This window comes from Sorex araneus, chromosome X (genome assembly GCF_027595985.1).
Source record: "Sorex araneus isolate mSorAra2 chromosome X, mSorAra2.pri, whole genome shotgun sequence".
Taxonomy (NCBI): Eukaryota; Metazoa; Chordata; class Mammalia; order Eulipotyphla; family Soricidae; genus Sorex; species Sorex araneus.
Window position 1 is genome coordinate 269,216,345 of NC_073313.1, and position 19,868 is coordinate 269,236,212.

The 19,868-nt window shown below is 47.1% G+C and overlaps 1 protein-coding gene across 1 annotated transcript in view; it reads left to right on the forward strand.

Moving 5' to 3' along the window:
• The window catches only part of ACER3 (alkaline ceramidase 3), a 129,726-nt gene that overhangs the window by 31,120 nt on the left and 78,738 nt on the right, over positions 1 to 19,868 (forward strand). The gene's annotated exons all lie outside the window — the stretch shown is intronic.

Genomic DNA, 19,868 nt, shown 5'->3' on the forward strand with positions numbered 1-19,868 from the left:
CCCAGCATCCCATATGGTCCCCCGAGCACCTCCAGGAGTAATTCCTGAGTGCAGAGCCAGGAGTAACCCCTGTGCATCACCAGGTGTGACCCGAAAAATGAAAGAGAGAGAGAGAGAGTGAGAGAGAGAGAGAGAGAGAGAGAGAGGAAGGTAAAGAATTCTTTGTGTAGAAATAGTTCTGACCACACACCTGTGAAAGGCTCTGTGCACAGATTGAGAACTGTTGTTCTAATTTACTGAAAGTCTCTTTTTTTGGGGGGGCGGGTACGGGGGCTAGTTGGGTTGTACTTGACTGTGCTCAGGTTTTAGTTCTGACTGTTTAGGGGTCCTTCCTAGGGGTGCTCAGTGATTTGAACTGGTCAGCCACGTCCAAGGCAAGTGCCTTAACACCTGTTCTGTCTCTCTGTCCCTGTAAAAGGTTTCTGCGTCCACTTGCACGTGATTTTTTTTTTTTTGCTTTTTGAGTCACACCCGGCAATGTGCAGGTGTTACTCCTGGCTCTGCACGCAGGAATTACCCCTGCCGGAGCTCAGGGGACCATACAGGATTCTGGGAATCGAACCCGGGTCGGGTCGGCCGTGTGCAAGGCAAACGCCCTACCCACTGTGCTATCTCTCCAGCCCCCTTGCAGGTGATATTTTAATATTTAGTTTTTCACTCTTTGTAGAGGGGTTTCGATGGAGTTTAAACTAGCTGAAGTAAGAAGAGTTAGTCATTTCAGCTAATGGCTGCACTCTGGGCTTAAAGGTTCACCCCTTTCCAGTAAATGGCTTCCAAGTACGCAGAGTGAATTGGTGACCTCTTAGACCATGACTTCGTATGTTCTCTCATGTTGAGAGGCTCAAGGCCAGAGACATAGTACAGGGGAGTAAGGTGCTTGCCTTGCTCGCGGTTGATCTGGGCACTGGGTAGAGTTCCCAAGGCCTGCTGGGGGTCACTCCTGGGCACAGAGCCAGCACAGCTGCGTGTTGTCCCCAGCACCCCCAGCAAATAAATTTTAAAAAGTATTTCAAGACTTTGATCAATCAGACCAGATAGAATTCCTTATGCCTTAGGCAGGTTCTGAGAACTGGCAGGATTTCAGAAGGAACACGTGACTGTTAAAGAATATACAGATTTTCAGGGGAAATTAGTTTTTTGCTTTTTGATACTATAAAAATTAACAAAATAATACAGCAGCTCATTTGTTGGCACTTTCTCTGTACCAGATGTTATGCCAAGAACAGTAGTTAATGGCAATGAAAAAAATCTGCAATATTTATGATGCAGGTCCAGCCTATTTGAAGTTGTTCCCTGCTTCCTTCTATAGAAAGAAAGCTGGTAACTTTCTTAACTCTCTGGCATCTAAATTTTCCAGTAGAATGATAATTGCATGTTTGCATACTTTGGGCTTCATTTAGGTATACTTCCTCTTGGGACACTATTCTTTGTTTTTTATTGTTTGTTTGGGGCCCACACCCGGTGGTGGCCAGGACTTACCCCTGATTGTTCGCTCAGGGATCACTCCTGGAGGACCCTGGGTATCATGAGCAGTGCCAGGGGTCAAACCTGGGTTGGCCAATTGCAAGGCAAGCGCCCAGCTGCTATATTTTCTCTCCGGCCTGTAGCATCCCTCTGAGGGGGTCAAATCCGTGCCTTCTCTTCCCTCTTCCTTGCCTCCCAGCTCTCTTCCTTCAGTCCCCAGCACCACTGCCCTGGAGCCCTGCCTGCCTTCCTGTCTGCCCCTTCCCATTCTACCCAATCCGTCAGGTTTATCGTAACGTTACTAGTCTTTCTTTGATTCCTCTGCGTCATTCACTCTCTGCTCCCTCAGGGACAGGACTCAAACTTTCCACACTTTGGCAGGGGGTTCAAAGACATCTTATTTACCTACAACTACCATATTTCCAGTTTGTCTTAGTAATTGTATCTCTTGACACAGCATGTTCTGAGACATAATTGAAATACCCTCTCCCCCATATACATGCATTTATTGCTTTTGTAAATTATTGTCTTGTCCCTGAATGCTGTTTTCTGCATTGGTCTAACTCCCACTCACCCTTAGAGGCACACTCAAAGATTTCTCTTCTGTGAGATTTTCATCACTTATATCAAACCAAAGTTTAATCAATCAGCATCACGTCAACCTCCGTTATGGGTGCATTGTATTTCTTATTGATGCTATATTCATTTGGGTTTCTTTGTGAAAATAGAAATTTTCTTATTTATTTTTATTAGAAAAAGAGTCATTCTTCCATTGTAGGATAGATTATAAATCAGTCAGCAAATATTGATTGATTACTTTGAATATGCCAGGTGTAATGCTTGGATAACACAGTAATTATATCAGATGAGTGCAGAGTTAGATCTGGCAAGGTTCTTAAATAAATAAATGCTTTAACTTCATAGGAAAAATATATCATATATAACCATCTCATGAGATAAATCAGGTCATTAATAAACAAAAAGGGAAATTACTAAAAAATGTAAAGTTTTTTAATAACACAAAAATACAAGTAAAAGAAAAATTACATGTTATTTTTCATTTCCCTCTGTGTGTATGTGTATATGATATCACAACTGAATCCAGGCCTCACACACTGCAAGGCAAGTAAAGCCTCATTCCAGGTCTTTATTTATTTTTTTAATTTATTATTTTTTTGCTTTTTGGGTCACACCTGGTGATGCACAGAGGGTACTCCTGGCTCTGCACTCAGGAATTACTCCTGGCAGTGCTCAGGGGACCATATGGGTTGCTGGGAATAGAACCCAGGTCAGCTGCGTGTAAGGCAAACGCCCTGTCCGCTGTGCTATCGCTCCAGCCCCTGGACACATAGTATTCTTATTTCATAGAAATTTTCTCTAATTTTAGAGTTGAAAAGCCCAATACAGTTGTTCTGCATTTTCTCTCCAGTCTCTCCTGCATATGGTGTTTTGTGTTCTGTTACTTGCCCCTCTGCCCTTCTTCTGTTTTGCTATAGAACAGCTTTCTCTAACTTCATTGTTTACTTTACCTAAGGAAGGGTGTTGGCTTTGTATACCACTTCCAGAACAGATAGCCCAAAGAATGTAATTTTTATTTGTGTCTGAGCTCGTACAGACAAATAAGGAATCAGTGTGAGATTTGTCTGTGTGGGGGGAGGCAGGAGGGAGTGAGGAAGGGCTGGTGTGTTGCCGTCCACTCCTGTGTGGGTTGAAGGAGCAATATAAAGGGCAGCAGAAGCAGCTTCCTCCAGGGGGCGATGCTGAGACTCCTGGAAATTCATCCTGTGTTCCAAAGAAGCCAGGAAACATGTTCAAGGATATTAGAGCAGAACAGAGTAAGTCGGTTAACTTATGCCAGGGTAGTCAAGACGCTATAAAGAGAATAAGGAAAGAACAATCTCTCCAACAAAAATTGAGTTGGGGGAACTGGACATGCTCATGCACAGGAGGGAAAGCAGAGCCTCATCACACACCGCACACAGAAAGTCACACAACCGACACACAGGCCGGGGCCTCGGCGCCCGGCCACTGGCCAAAAAGCAATTCAAATGGCTGGAGAAACATGACCGTAGAGTGACCGGTAGGACGCTCCGAGAAGACACCACAAGTGAATTCTTTGGCAGTGGTCTTGTTGGTGAATTTTGGATTTGACCGTAAGGACAAAGGCGAGAAAAGCGAAAATAAAAAGGAATATCGGGGCCCTGCAAAGCCCTGCCCAGCGACGGAGATAGCAGCATAATGGAAAGGCAGCCCACCGAGCGGGCGAGTGTTGCAAATCCAGCACCGGTCACTATCCAGAACATCTGGAACTCATGAAAAGCAAATTGATGCTTTTAATATGACATTTGGGTTATTACCCAAAACATATGGAATTCATATCAAAAGCAAATCAATCCGATTCAGGCTAAGTAGACTCTTCCCTATCCCCGAACCCCATCCCAACGCGATCTCCAGATAGCCAGTAGAATAGAGAGGTACTTAAAGAGATGCTCAAGGTCATAACTCATCGGGGAAGATGCTAGTTGGACCTATAATGAGTGATGGAAAGGTCATCTCACAACTGTCAGAAAGTTTATCAGTGGGGCTGCAGCCATAGCACGGTGGGAAGGGCACTGGCCTTGCTGGTGGCCGACCCTGGGTAGATCCCAGGCATCCCATATGGTCTCCTGACCCTACCAGGAGTGATCCAGGAGTCCTAAGCATTGCTAGGTGTGGCCCAAATGCAAGAATGTGTGTGTGTGTACACACACAATGTTTATCAACAAATGCTTATCAAACACACACAATGTTTATCAACAAAAAAGGACAAAAAATAACAAGCGTAGGTGAGGATGTGCAGCAAAGGGAGCCCTGTGTGAGCAGGTGGAGATGTGGGCTGGCACAGCCACTCTGGAAGGTAGCACAGAGGCCTCAAAAATCAAAAATGGAACTGCTGAGCCATCTAGCAGCTCTACTTCTGGTATTTAAGAAAAAGAAACACTAACTGGAAAAAAATCTGTGCCACACTGTTCATTGCACCATTATTCATAGTAGCCAAGATACGAAAATAACCATATCCACTGATGAGTATGAAGAAAATGTGCAAATGAAAACAAAACAAAAAAGGGCTTATTAAGTCATTTCAATAGAAGGTAATCTCGCCATTTCCAACAAGAAACGTGGCAGAAAGACCTTAAGACCATTATACTAGGTAAATAATTCAGCCCAAGATTCAAACTCTGAGCACTGCCAGGAGTGATCCTTGAGTGCAAAGCCAGGAGTAGGCCCCAAGAACTGCTGGGTGTGCCCCTTCCCCCGATAAAGAAGAAATGCAGTAACAATATAAAGCTTGAAGCCTTTCCAATAAAGCTTTCCAATAAAGTTTTCCAATACAATTTTTTAACCATAAAATAGGATAACAAAGTAGTTCACTTTGTCTCCAACCCAAATATATGCCTACCTAGAGCCTTAGACTGTGTCCTTACTTGGAAGTAAGGTCTTTGTGACCACAATTAAGAATTTTGAGATGAGGGGCCAGGGATGTGGCTCAGTGGTCGAAGCCTGGGGCTGGCCACCCCACACTGCCCGTCCCCTTCCCGGCACCACTGGTTGCTGCCCCCAGGAGTGGCCCCTGGCCGCTAGGCCTTGCTGAGTGTGGCCTCCACAGCTGCTGTAATGCTAGAAAAAGACCTTGAGATGAGATCATTTTGACCTGAAGGCAGGCCTTCAACCTAATGACTGATACCCACCAGAGAAGGCTCGTGAGGATAGAGAGAAGGGAGGTGCGGCTGGAGTGATGTCTGGGAGTGTGGGAGCCCCGTTTTTCCCTCAGAAGCTCCAGCATGAACCAATCCTGTGAATGTCTTGTGTGGGTCACACCCCTAAAGTAGGCTCCGGGCCTACTTCTGGCTGGTGCTCGGGGATCAGTCTGTTTGTTTTTATTTGGGGGCCACACAGGGGATGCTCAGGGATTACTCCTGGCTCTGCACTCAGGAATCACATTCTGGCAGTGCACGGTGCTGGGATGAACCCTAGGTGGCCGGCAAGGCAAGTGCCAGGCTCGCTGTACTATGGCTCCAGCCTAGGCACCAGTCCTGGTAGTGCTCGGGACTCAAGGTGCTGGGGATTGAACTGGCGTCAGCTGCCTCCAGAGCAAGTGCCTTAACCCTTGTACTATCTCTCTCCCTGCGTTGAGAGAGAGAGAGAAGGAGAGAGAGAGAAGGAGAGAGAGAGAGAGAGAGAGAGAGAGAGAGAGAGAGAGAGAGAGAGAGAGAGAGCCCCAGGCCACACCTAGCAGTGCTCCAAGGTCTGAGGGAACACTCTTAGGGTTTTTGTCATTTTAAGCCACTTAGTTTGTGTCCAGAGAAAGTGGAGAAGAGAGCTGCACTTCTGTGTTCATGCAGCACTGTTCACAGTAGTCAGAATCTGGAAACAGCCCGACTGCCTGAGAACAGATGACTGGATAAAGAAACTATGGCACATCTCCACAGTGGAATACTACACAGCCACCAGAAGAAATGAAGTCATGAGAGGGATGGGCACGAAGAGTATCATGCTGAATGAAATGAGTCAAAAGGGGAGAGACAGACACAGGATGATTGTACTCAATTATGTGATATAAAAAACATAGTGTGAGACTTACTTCAGGACAGTAAAATGAAGGTCAGGAGGACTGGTCCATGGTTGGAAGCTCGCCGCAAATGGTCAGGAGAGGGCAGTCAGGACAGAGAAGGGACCACTGAACCAGTGACAGTTGGACATGGTCACTCTAGACAAGACTTGAGTGTTGAGAGGAGGTAAAGGCATACACATGATAAGCTTTCAGTATATTTCATAATGCCCAGAGAGACAGATAGACATATAGAGAGAAAAAGTATCTGCCATAGAGGCAGGCTGGAGTGGGGAGGGAAAATGGGGAACACGGGTGGTGGGAAATGTAACTGGTGAAAGATTGGGTGTTGGAACATTGTATGACCAAGACTCAACCGTGAACAACTTTGCAATTGTGCATATCATGGTGTTTAATAAGAAAAGATAAAATAAAGTGGCAAGGAGGGGTCGGGAGAGTTAGTACAGTGGGTACTCCCTCACTTGCCTTGCACCCAGCCAATCCGGTTCAATCCCCAGCACCTCATTGGTCCCCTGAGCACCACCTATCATAATTCCAGAGCAAAGAGTCAGGAGTTACCCCTGAACATCCTTGGGTATGCCCCCTCTCCTCACAAAAAGAAGTATCGCTGTATCACTGTCATCCCGGTTGTCAGTTTACTCGAGTGGGCACCAGTAATGTCTATTACACTCAGCCCTAAAATTTTAGCAGCCTCTCCTTACTGTCTTTCCCAATGATTGGAGGCTCTTTCAGGGTCAGGGGAATGAGACCTATCGTTACTGTATTTGGGATATCGAATATGACACGGGTAGCTTGCCAGGCTCTGCCGTGCGGGCGGGATACTCTCAGTAGCTTGCTGGACTCTCCGAGAGGCATGTGTGTGTGTGTGTGTTTTGTGTGTGTATGCGTATATATATGTATGTGTATGTATATATATACATATATATGTTACTCTATGATTTGTTGCCTACTGTCTGAACTCCATCAAATATGGTGTGGTAATTATGGAGAATGGGTAGGAAGGTGGTGCGATGAAAGCAGCCAGGAGTGTGGTGGCGGTTGGGTAGTGGAGATTGGCTGCCGGGGCTGGATCCCTTGCGGTGGGGAGGTTTCTCACCTGCCCCCCTCTGGGGTGCCCGAGTGAAAACAGCCTGGCGCGGAGTCCCACCCAAAGAAGTGAAGAAACACCATCCAGGGTGCGTCGTGTTAGTATGGTAGTAAAATGCCCGGGGTACTGGCCAGGGCAGTGTTCTTAAGGTTCCTTTCTGATCCAAGCAGAGCTAATAAAATGCTTCTCCAGGGCAAGGCTGTCCCACCCTGCAAACTCAGGCAAACTAGCCTTAGGTTGGTCTGTTTCAGCCCTCCCCACAGCCAGATGGTGGCTAAGGCCCGGCATGCATGACTCAGTTATGTTATAATTGAACTACATGCAAAATAATGTGTATTCAGATGTAATTATCCTGGCCATTTGGTAGGAGTAAAATTTGCATATCAGAGTCTGGTTTTTCTTTTCTTTATACATGCTCAGTAAATAATTTTTCTTTTGTTTGTTTTGGTTTTCTGTTTGGACCCCACCCAGCTCTGCTCAGGGCTTATTCCTGGCTCTGAAGACTTACTGTATCTTCAGGGCTGACCCCTGGTGGGGCTTGAGGAACATCTGGTTTGCTGGGGATCCAGCCTGGGCAGGCTGTGTGCAAGGCAAGAACCTTCCTTACCCCCTGTATGAAGCCTCCCGCCCCGTATTTGGTCTTGAATGAGTGCCTGGAGGCCATGCTATTGTTGCTCTTAAATTGACCAATCTGCTTTGGTCATCTTACCCCTAGACATTTGCTTTGCTTTGGTTTGGTTTATGGTGGGTGGAGGTGGGGTGGGAGAGAAAAGTGTTGCAAAAAGCTTTTATTATTCAGTTATGCTGGTCTGGATTGAAAGATGAACTCTCTTGTGACAAACTGTTCTTTTCTTTCTTTCTTTCTTTCTTTGGTTTGGAACCACAGCTAGCTGTGCTCCACACTTACTCCTGGCTATGGGCTCAAGGGTCACTCCCAGTGGGGGGCTCTGGGAACCCTATGGGTTGCCGAGGATTAAACCTGGGTCAGCCAGGTGCAAAGCAAGCACCCTACCTGCTGTGCAGTCTCTGGCCTGACATCTGTTTTTGAGCCGGTCAAGAATCAGGCAGAATCATTTTCTTTCCTATCATAGCAAGACTGGGAAGTACTGGGAAACAGTTAATGGATCTTTCTGTAGCTAAAGTAGTCATCTTTATAAGCTTTAGTTGGTCATATTTTAAATTTCATTGTACTCAATTGTTTACATGCTATGTAGACAATTAAACAACTAACAAGTTTTCCCATTTTACAAAACAGGATACTAAAGCCTAAATTTAAGTAAATTGTCCTAGTTTATATAGGTACTGTAAATTGAGATTAAATTAGATCATCTCTCGGTCTTCATCTATGCCAAGTTTTCTGTGGTTCTCAGAATCTTTAACATACTGGGGCGATGGCATAACCAAGAGTTTGGTGAAATTGATGTCCGTGGACCCATGGGTGGTTCACGCGAGTCAGGAGGAGAGAAAGACAGTCACCTTCTCTCACTCCTCCTCTGCCACCCGGCACCCGCTGGGAAGAGTAGGCCTGGTAAAGTCTGCGATGAGCCCCTGCTTGGCACGGGCCTGAGCCCCGCCAGCCCAAACAGGTGGCCGTCAGGCCACACCTGAAGTCCGCTTGGTCTTCTGGGCACGGGATTTGATCCGCCACCCGATTTCTCGGGGATCCACAGACAGGCTGGGGCGAGGATTTGCTCTGTGCAGGAAAGGAGAAACTAGTCCCAGGCCTCACCCAGGGTGTCCAGGGTTCTTTTTTTCTTTCTTTTTTTGGCTTTTTGGATCACACCCAGCAATGCTCAGGGGTTACTCCTGGCTCATGCACTCAGGAATTACTCCTGGCGGTGCTCAGGGGACCATATGGGATGCTGGGAATTGAACCCGGGTCAGCCACATGCAAGACAAACGCCCTACCCACTGTGCTATCGCTCCAGCCCCTTTCCAGGGTTCTTGTCTCGCTTGCAGAATAGAATTTCAGGAATAGACAAGCGGTGAAGTAAACTAAAATAAAATACATAAAATAAAAATGAAATAAAAGTAAAATAAAAAAATTCTATTTGGAGGTTTTTTGGAGGGAAGGAGGGATCGGAAAGTGGGAGAGTGGAGAGGAAGAAAGAGAAAACCACGCAGAAGAGAGAATGTGGGCTTTTCCAAGGGTGGAGAGAGCTTTGAATGGGCTCTTGGACTGGCTTTTATAGATTCTTCCCAGGTCGGGTCGTCTTGATCCGGAATGTTCTGGAGTCTGCTTGGGGCTGGGTCACCGGAGTTAATTGGATTAAAGGAGAGGCCCGAGGGTTTTCGAGGAGAGGAACTTCATGGGGAGGGTCCAATCTCCTCAGGGTCTGCCATGGTCTGTCTCATCAGGTCTTTGTTTTCTGTATCCACAAGGTTCAGTCTTAAAATTTTCCTTCCCAGAAGCTTTGTTGACCTAAGTTTCATTGCCAAGGGCTTTTCCCTTTCTACCTGCCTACATCAAAATGAACTTTCTTTGGGAAAGAGCAGATTGCTTTTAGGCTCAGATTAGTTACGTGTCATGTACCTCATTTGAAAACTGCAGGACTCTTCACTACGACGATGAAGCCGTTAGAGATACTTTTTCAAGCTTTAATGCTTCTGTTGCTTATATATATGTATATATATACATACATATGTATATATATATGTGTATATATATGTATATATATATATATAGTCTGAAGAGATAATGTAGAGGGTAGGATACTTGCTTTGCATGTGGTCAACCCAGGTTCAATCCCCCACATCCTCTGAGCTTCCAGGAGTAATTCCTGAGTGCAAAGCCTGGAGTAACCCTCGGGCATCACCAGGTATGACCCCCAAAACCAAAATAATAATAATAAATTTAAAAATTAAAAAAGAATTTGAAAAGTTCTCTTGAGGTGCTGTGGTTTACGGTACTGCTAATGAGAGCCTCCTGTGTGCATTGTCCCAGCACCACCACGTTCATCACCCAAGAATCTGCTTCCCTGGTCAAGCTCTCAAGGGCCCCCCCTTTTAGCCAGTGCCCCCCACCCGCTGCGGGCTCAATTCTGTGGACCTGCTCTCCAGTCCGTTGCCTTTGGCCCTGGACCTCACTGTGTGTCTTTAAATCCTACACCTGAACGGACGTGCTGTGTGTGACCCTTTCTTTCTAGCGGACTTCACTGGGCATGCAGCTCTACGAGGTGCTTATCGGATGGTAAACGCACCTGAGCTCCAAACGCTCACCCCGTCCGCCTTGAGCACTGTGGCCAAGACTGCTCACTGGCTCCACCTACTGTCAAGCTACGGGAAGTGTTGCCCCCGCAAGTCTTTCCAGATTTACTCTGTGCATTGCTTTGTTACCCCGTCCCCCGACTTTCTTTCCTACTTCGATATTTGCATTTTTCTTGAATTTTTCCTTGCCAAAGATGACCATTAAGAAATCTTGAAGACGCTCCCACCGCTGCCGAGATGTGACCCTGGGGGCCGCACGCGTGTGCAGCTCCTCCGCAGCTGCACCCGCGTGAATCCAGACCCAGCTGAACCAACTACAACATGGACTGCTCCTTGCAGATTGTTTCCTGCCAGAGAACTAAGCTGCGACCCCATGCCCGCCCGGGAAGGGAAAGGTATTTCTCTCTCTCGCCTGCCCTTCCCGGGAATGAAGGGCGTGGGGAGCGCCATATTATGACGACCACAGATGGGGTTTACAAGCTTGCAATGATCGAATATCCGGAAGAAATCTCCCTGGACTTAGTTGTTAAAGTACAGAAATACAAAACCTCATTTCTCTTCACAACAGGTCTGACTCTAGTGGGGTGCTCCTAATAATAATGGTGAGGTTTGTGTTGAAATATTGAATGTAACCAAAGTAAATAGAAAGTAAAGTGAAATTTATCAGTTACAAGGTGGGGGGGTGTGGGTGTGGGGGTGGGCGGGATGGGAGGTGTACTGTGGTGGTTTTTGGTTTTTTTTGTCTTCAGTGGTGGGATATGGGCACTGGTGAAGGGATGGTTTTTTCAGCATTGTATGACTAAGACTTAAGCCTGAAAGCATTGTAATTTCCACATGGTGATTCAATAAAATAAAATTAAAAAAAAAAGAAATCTGGAAGACATAGAAAGATCGCACTCATCTGTGGAATATAAAGTAACAGAATGCGAGACTTACACCCAAGAATAGTAGAGACGAGTACCAGGAGGATTGCTGCATGGCTCGGAAGCCAGCCTCATATGCTGGGGTAAAAGGCAGTCCAGATAGAGAAGGGAACACCAAGTAAAGGATGCTTGGAGGGCCCGCATGGGATGGGAGATGCATGCTGAAAGTAGGCTATAGACCGAACTTGATGACCACTCAATATCTCTATTGCAAACCACAACACCCAAAAGGAGAGAGAGAGCAAAAGGGAATGCCCTGCCACAGAGGCGGGGTGGGGTGGGGGGGATCGTGGGAGTGGTGGGAGGGAAACTGGGACCATTGGTAGTGGAGAATGGGCACTGGTGGAGGGATGGGTACTCGACCATTGAACGACTGAAATGTAAGCACATAAGTTTGTAAGTCTGTAATTGTACCTCACTGTGATTCATCAAAAAAATTAAAAATATATATATTAAAAAATCTTGAGGAGGCCGAAGCAGTCGTACAGTGGATAGAATCCAGGTTTGATCCCTGGCACCTGTATGGTTCCCATAGTACCATCAGAAGTGATCCCTGAGCTCAGACAGAGCCAAGAGTCGTCCCCGAGCACTGCCACGTGTGGCCCCGAAACAAACAGAATCTTTTTTTTCTTTTCTTTTTGGGTTACACCTGGTGACGCACAGGGGTTACTCCTGGCTCATACACTCAGGAATTACTCTTGGCGGTGCTCAGGGGACCATATGGGATGCTATAATCAACCCGGGTCGGCCGCGTGCAAGGCAAACGCCCTACCTGCTGTGTGGCTCCAGCCCCACAAACAGGATCTTGAAATTGGGCCTGGGAGGCCAGAGTTTGTTATCGGGCACCACAGAGTCCCTCCAGCACTCCAGGGTCCCTACAACCCTGAAGGCCTCCTGAGCACTGCCCAGTGAGCATCACCCAGCAAGCACCATCCAGCCTGAGCATTAAGCCAACCATCCAGTTGGCCAAATATGGCCAGGAGTGCCCGGCCCCCTCCCCAGCATTGCTTGGGACCCCACACCCCACTCCCACCCCCAAATCTTGGAATTACTGGAATGTAGTTAGCCTTGCCTCTGATGTTTGGAGGAAAGTACACAGAAATTGTGTTTTGGAAGCTAAAAATTTAGTTTTAAGATTACAAAATTTTTAGCTTTAAGATTAAAAAAAAAATCGGGGCAGGTGTTTGCTTTGCATGCGGACCCAGGTTTGATCCCCAGCATCTCACGTGGTCCCCAAAACCTTCCAGGTGTGACCCAAAACAAAAGCAAAAAACCAACAAAACAAAACAAAAAACCCTTAAGCTTAAGTTGAAACAGGATCCCCTTCTAGAACAGAAAGAAATAGTTTGGAGAGAGGCTGGGCTCAGGGGCCTCTGCATGTGCTCCTGCCCACCAAAAAGTGGATTTTATTGTTCTGTTTCATCTTTTAAAAAGTGTTTTAGTCCTTTATTGTATGGTACGAACTGAATATCTAGTTTATATTTAAGGAAAAAATTTCCAAACTTTTTTGGAGCAATTGACTCCAAATCCAATTAAACTCTCAGTAAAAGTAATTTAGTCTCTATTTTCCTCTCATACTGTAGCACTGTAGCACTATCGTCCAGTTGTTTGTTGATTTGCTCGAGCGGGCACCAGTAACGTCTCCATTGTGAGACTTGTTACTGTTTTTGGCATATTGAATACGCCACGGGTAGCTTGCCAGGCTCTGCTATGCGAGCAAGCTACTCTCGGTAGCTTGCTGAGCTCTCCTTGAGGGACAGAGGAATCAAACCCGGGTCAGCCGTGTGCAAGGCAAATGCCCTACCCCCTGTGCTATCACTCCAGTCCCCTCATACATTTATTTGTATTTTAAATTGCTGAAATAATGAAACACTGTGGCAAATCTGGGGCAAAAGAGAAAATACTCGCTATCTCATCATCAGTTTTTTAGATGATCCTCTTTTGCGAGGAGGAGAGATAGTAGTAGGAGGAAATGGGAGGGTAGAGCACCAGATACATTAGTCAGTCTAAATTTAATCTAATCTTATTTTAATCTCACCCACATTGGGGGGCGTAAATCAAGAATAGATGGTTGGAGATATTATACTGAGTGAAATGAGTCAGAGAGAGAGAGACAGAAATAGAATGACTGCACCCATTTGTGGGATATATATACATATATATATATATATATATATATATACACACACACACATATAAACTATCTCATACTACGTAGTTTGAGAATAATACCCAAAGACTATAGAACACTGGCCAAGAGGAGGGCCTGTCCATGGTAGGAAGTTTACCACAAGTGGTGCAGGAGTATGATAACCTTTCAGTAACATTGATGCAAAGCAGAGTGCCTAAGGGGAGTGAGTGAGAGAGAGAGAGAGAGAGAGAGAGAGAGAGAGAGAGAGAGAGAGAGAGAGAGAGAGAGAGGTGTCTGCCATAGAGGCAGGTTGGGGACAGGGTGTGAACTGGGGACATTGGTAGTGTAAGTGTACACTGGTGAAGGGATGGGTGTTGGAACATTGTATGTCTGAAACTCTATCATAAACAAGTGTGTAACTGTGTAGCTCATGGTGGTTCAATTTTTTTTTAAAAAAGTACAGGATGTGATAGCTCGTCTGGGATGTTGTGCAATAGAACCCAGCCCCATCTATTTGAACTGCATAATACACTTTTAACTTCCTGAGCATTAGAGTTTTGAATGCAAATCTTTTATACAATTCTCAAGAACCCATTAGCAGGAAAAATCCCCATTTGTGCTAACAACGTGACAGCCCCTCAGAGCTTGTCTTGCACGTGGCTGGTCTGGGTTCAGACACCCAGCCTCCCTCAAGCTCCACTAGGAGTGCTCCCTAATCACAGCCAGGGGTGGCCTCAAAACAAAACAAAATAAATAAATAAAAAGCCTTTTCTTAACATGTTGGTGCTTAGGGATTTTTTTTACCAGCTGTAATTTTGCATGATTGGTGAAAACAGAGTTTTGTTTGTGTTTCTTTTGGGAGCCACACCTGGTGATACCCCAGGGCTACTCCTGACTCTACACTCAGGAATCACTCCTGGTGGTGCTCGAGGGCACGTATGGGATGCCTCATGCCCGACCCACTATACTATCTCTCCACCCTGAAAACAGCTTCGTTGTGTTCACTGTCAGTCACCTCTAGCCCCACACTCCCCAACACTGCATGATCTGTGGCAGTGCGCCCCAGGCCCTGCAGTCTGTCTCCTTTGCTGAGTGGCAGAGAGTTCAAGGTGCTTGGCAGACGGTACTAAACAGACACGGCCATGGTACAGCAGGGAGTGAGCTTACCCTGTGTGCGGCAGACCTGGGTTTTCAGTCCCCGGCATCGGGTCCCCGAGCCCCTGAAGGAGTGATCCCTGAGCACAGAGCCAAGAGTAAGCCTAGAGCACGTGCCCTGTTCCTTTTTTTCTTGTGTAAATACCCTCTTGATCCAGTGCGTTTACTGTAAAGACCTTTCCCTACCACAGTACACGTCAAACCTGTCACGCATCAGTCACACATCGGCTGACTGTAAAAACAAGTTTGTTCTTCCAGTTTGACCCTTGGCACCACATATGTTCCCCAAGCGCCATCGGAGCGAGCCCTGAGCACAGCCAGGAGTGCCCCTGGGCCTGACCGGTGTGGCTCCAAAATAAAACTAACCAACCACAAAAGGGAAAGAAACAAGTCAGCCTCGCTATCTAATATGTAATGTTTTGTTGCTGTCTCATTTTATTTTTTAAAATAAATTCTACTTTGCTCAAAATTGTCAGCCCCTTTGTCTCTTTTTTTTGGGAGGGGTGTTCTTTTTTTAATTGAATCACCATGACAAAAGTTACAAAGCTTTCAGGTTTAAGTCTCAGTCATATAATGATCAAACCCCCATCCCTTCACCAGTGCACCTGTTCCCTCACCATAAATTTTTTTAAGTTTTTAATTGAATCACAGTGAGATACACAGTTACAAACTTGTTCATGAATGGATTTCAGTCATTTAATGTTCCAATACCCATCCCTTCACCATTGTACATTTCCTACCACCAATGTCCCAAAGTTTTTATGATTGGCCCACCGCTATGGCTGGTACCTCCCTCCCTCCTCTCTCTCTCTCTCTCTCTCTCTCTCTCTCTCTCTCTCTCTCTCTCTCTCTCTCTCTCTCTCCTTTTCAGCATTGAGGCTTGCAATACAGATGCGAAAAGTTTAATGTATATCCCTTTACCTACTTTCAATAACTTTGTCTTTTCATATTAAAGAGCTCTTTGTTTGAGTCAGGCAGTGATATTTTATTTTCCCACTTTATTAGCTTTTGTTTATTGGGGAAAGTCTTTATTTATATCTGAATGGTCATTTCTTAGGGTAGAGCCTTCTTGAGTAGTAGTCTTGTCTTTCAGATTGGTTAATGTCGTTCCACTGTCTCTTAGCCTATAGTCTTTGCTGAAAACCTGATAATAATCCAATTACAGTGCGTTGATAGGTTACTTGTTTTCCCCCCATAATCACTGTATCACTGTCATCCCATTGTTTGTCAATTTACTCCAGCAGGCACCAGTAATGCCTCTATTCCTCTCAGCCCTGAGATTTTTTTTTTAATTGAGTCACGTGAGAAGAGTTACAGGGCTTTTAGGATCGAGTCTCAGTCATACTATGTTCAAACACCCATCCCTTCACCAGTGCACATGTTCCACCACCAATAACCCCAGCATACCCCCCTTCCCACTCCCTCTCTGCCTGTGTGGCAGATGATTTTCACTTTACTCTTTCCTTACTTTGATTACATTCAATTTTCGACAGGAAGCTCACTATCATTATTTGAAGTTTTCCCCCCAACAGTCAGACCTGTTGGAATGGCATTATTAGATTGTATGTTTCTATTGTTGGTAACAAAAGAGCATATGATGTTGCACGGTTGGCTGCGAAAGCAGCCGCCCGGATTTGGATTTCTGGTATTAAGTCCAGAGGTGTTTCTGCCAGCAGCCGCTTCATTCTGAGATTGGTTTCTGTGGCGCTGGGATCATGGCTGTTCAGGAGCGGAGGATCAGCCCTGAGATTTTATCAGCCTCCTTACTCTTCTTTTCCAGTGATTGGAGGCTCTTCCAGGGTCAGGGGAATGAGACCTATTGTTACTGTATTTGGCATATCAAATACGCCATGGGTAGCTTGCCAGGCTTTGCCCCTACGGGCAGGATACTCTTGGTAGCTTGCCGGGCTCTCTGAGAGGTATGTATATACTGATGATCATAAAAAATAATACAAATCATTGATCCTTTTGATCAATGATTTGCTCAAGCAGGCCCAGTAATGTCTCCATTCGTCCTAGTCCTAAGATTTTAGCAGCCTCTCTTTACTCCTCCTTCCCAACGGTGCCACATTAGAGGCTCTTCAGGGTCAGGGGAATGAGACCCATCATTGCTACTGTATTTGGCATATGAATATGCCATGGGGAGCTTGCCAGGCTCTCCCGTACAGGCAGTAAACCCTCAGTGGCTTGCCAGGCCTTACGCTTCCGGGAACTTGGTTTTATAGTCTTTGGATGTTGGTCCTTGATGGGATTACATGGCACCGGGGGCAGTTTCTGGGTGTGACTGCCCAGCTACTGGAAAATGGGGAATCTGGGTGGAAGAGGCTCAGTCCCGATCCGAGTAGCCTTGGAGATCTTGGCCCTGGGTCCTGCACACCTGGGTTCTTCTGCCAGTTCCTTCATGCATGAGGCTCGTTCAAATGTGTGGAGAGTGGCCTTGAGCATGGCTGTGGCTGGGTTCCGGAAGTCTTCAAATTGTTATTTCCCCCATAACAATTTATAATAATTCTTCTTAGAGCTTTTATTCTTACTCGCCACACCTCCTTTGTCATTATGATGTTTTGATGATGGGGGTCGCCCACACATGTGTCTGTGTTGCTCACATGTTTTGCTCTGGGGTGCCCGGATGTCACACACCAGAATGCATGTCACACCCATGGCCACATGTCACATGTCACACCCATGGCCACATGGACTGTGGTGCTTACGCATGTCCCGAGTGACACTCAGTAGAACACAGACTTTGGTTGTGATGTGTTGGGACAAAGAGTTAAGACAGATTTAAGATCGATTGAGGAGAAGGGCAGAATAGGAAGGTCAGAGGGCTCTGAAATCCAGGAGGTGGTCGCCAGGTGGGCAGAGGCGGAGGCTGGTGGCCCATCACTGCTTCCTCCTTTTTTCCCCCAGAGGAAGCTAAAGCAAGTCCTATTGCTTGGTCTATGCTCAGGGGTTACTCCTGGCTCTGCCTCAGGAATTACTCCTGGCGGTGCTCAGGGGACCATATGGGGTACCAGGGATTGAACCCAGGTCGTATGCCTGCAAGGCAAAAGCCCTACCCCCTGTATTGTCGCTTTGGCCCCACCCCCCTACCTGCTGTACTATCGCTCCAGTCCCCCCCCCCCCATCCTGCCCCCAGTCTCATTTTCTTAATCCTCTGAGATGACCGTGCTTGACTCTGTGCACCCAGACCTGGTCCCCGACAGCGATACTCCCCAGAGGTCACTGCGTGCTCACACACGCTCTGTCCAGAGGTCCCAGTGCCTGGCTGTGGCGCTCACATTTCTATTCACACCCCCCCTTGTGGAGTGCCCACACAGCTGCACTGCAGCTAGACATTGCAGGCAGCAGAGCTGCCAGGATCACAGTTAGCGTATGTGGAAGAGTGGGGATTCGAACCCATGCCCATTTGCTTGCAAGGCAGGCCCCGTAAGCCACTGTGCTGTTTCTCAGGGCCCTGACTTTTGGTCACCTAACCATGGTGCATCTGGGTGTAGGTCTTTTTGCATGTGGAAGTTTGGGTGTTGTGTAGCTTCCTGGGCGTCTCTGGGTAGTTTTCCCTATGGTTTGGGGGAGCTCTTGATTATTTTATTTTATTTTTTATTTTTCTGAGTGGACCTTTCTCTTCTTTTTGAAAATTTTCATCTGGGGGTGCGGGGACGAGAGGGGTCTTCTCAAGCAGTGCGCTGGAGGCCTGGGGGTCTTTCCAGGTGATCTTCAGTCAACTGGTGGGTGGCTCACTGCAAGGGGCCCTGTGGTCCCCCAGAGTACTTGGATTATTTTGTTTTGTCTTAGGATCACACCTGGTGATGCTCAGGGGTTTTCCCTGGCATCCCATACAGCACTCTGAGCCAGGAGTAAGTCAGTCTGTCTTTCTCTCTTTCTTTGTTTCTTTCCCTCCCTCCCTCCCTCCCTCCCTCCCTCCCTCCCTCCCTCCCTCCCTCCCTCCCTCCCTCCCTCCCTCCTTTCTTTCTTTCTTTCTTTCTTTCTTTCTTTCTTTCTTTCTTTCTTTCTTTCTTTCTTTCTTTCTTTCTTTCTTTCTTTCTTTCTTTCTTTCTTTCTTTCTTGTCACCATGAGACACGGTTACAAAGTTGGTCATGATTGGGTTTCAGTCATACAATGTTCCAACACCCATCCTTCACCAGTGTACATTTCCCACCACCAATGTCCCATGCCTCATCCCTCATCTCCCTCCCACCCCACACCCCCAATCCCCAGCCTGCCTGGTGGGCTGCCAGACTCAGTATAAAGCCCCTCATTGTTCCCGCTGGTGATTGGACCCATTTCCCGTCTGAGCTCTCAGTCAGTCTGCGGCCCCAGGCCCTCTGCCAGGCGCAGCCTTCGGTGCCCGCAGCCAGAGGCAGCCTGTCCCAGAGGCGGACTTGCATGGGTCCCAAGGTGGGGGCTCAGCCTCCGTGCATGCCTCTGAGGGTCAGTACCTGCTCTGCACCCCGCTTCCCGGGGATCATTCCCTCTGTGAAGGGCTCCCCGCAGCCCCGTGTCCCTCCCCACCTGCACTCACCTGATCATCCTTCTGGCTGGTGCTGCCCAGGGAGGTGTGTGGCTCCTCACCGCTTCTGCCAGGAGCCCGCAGGATCCTGGGTGCCCGCTTGTCCCCAGAGCCCGCAGCCCTGCCTGGTCGTGGCAGCCCGACTCCTCTCCCTTCTGCCCCAGCACCGGCTTTTGTCCTCCACATTCGGTGACACGCCATGCTTGAATGGGATTTCCCCAGACACAGATAATTTAATTTCATTTAATTGGGGGTGGGGCTGGAGCGATAGCACAGCGGGTAAGGCTTTTGCCTTGCTCAGCTGACCCAGGTTCGATTCCTTCACCCCTCTTGGAGACCCCAGCAAGCTACTGAGAGTATCCCACCCGCACAGCAGAGCCTGGCAAGCTACCTGTGGTGTATTCCATATGCCAAAAACAGTAACAACAAGTCTCACAGTGGAGACGTTACTGGTGCCCGCTCGAGCAAATGGATGAGCAATGGGATGACAGTGCTGCAGTGATAATGGGGGGGGGTGCGGGGCTATAGCCAGCGGTTCTCAGGGGCAATTCCTGGCTCTTTGGAGTGACCCCTGCCTGGCAGTATCAGGGGACCCATGCGTGCTGGTAATGATTAAAAACAGGGCAGTCCCATGCAAGGCCAGTGCCTTAGCCTTTGTCCATCTCTTTGGCCCTGTGTTGTTGTTTTTCAAATAAATATGATGTTTTCAAGAGTTATCCATGTTTTCTGAGTGTGTCTTTACTTAGACTCATAATAAATTTTGTTTTTATTGTGTCAGGAATCG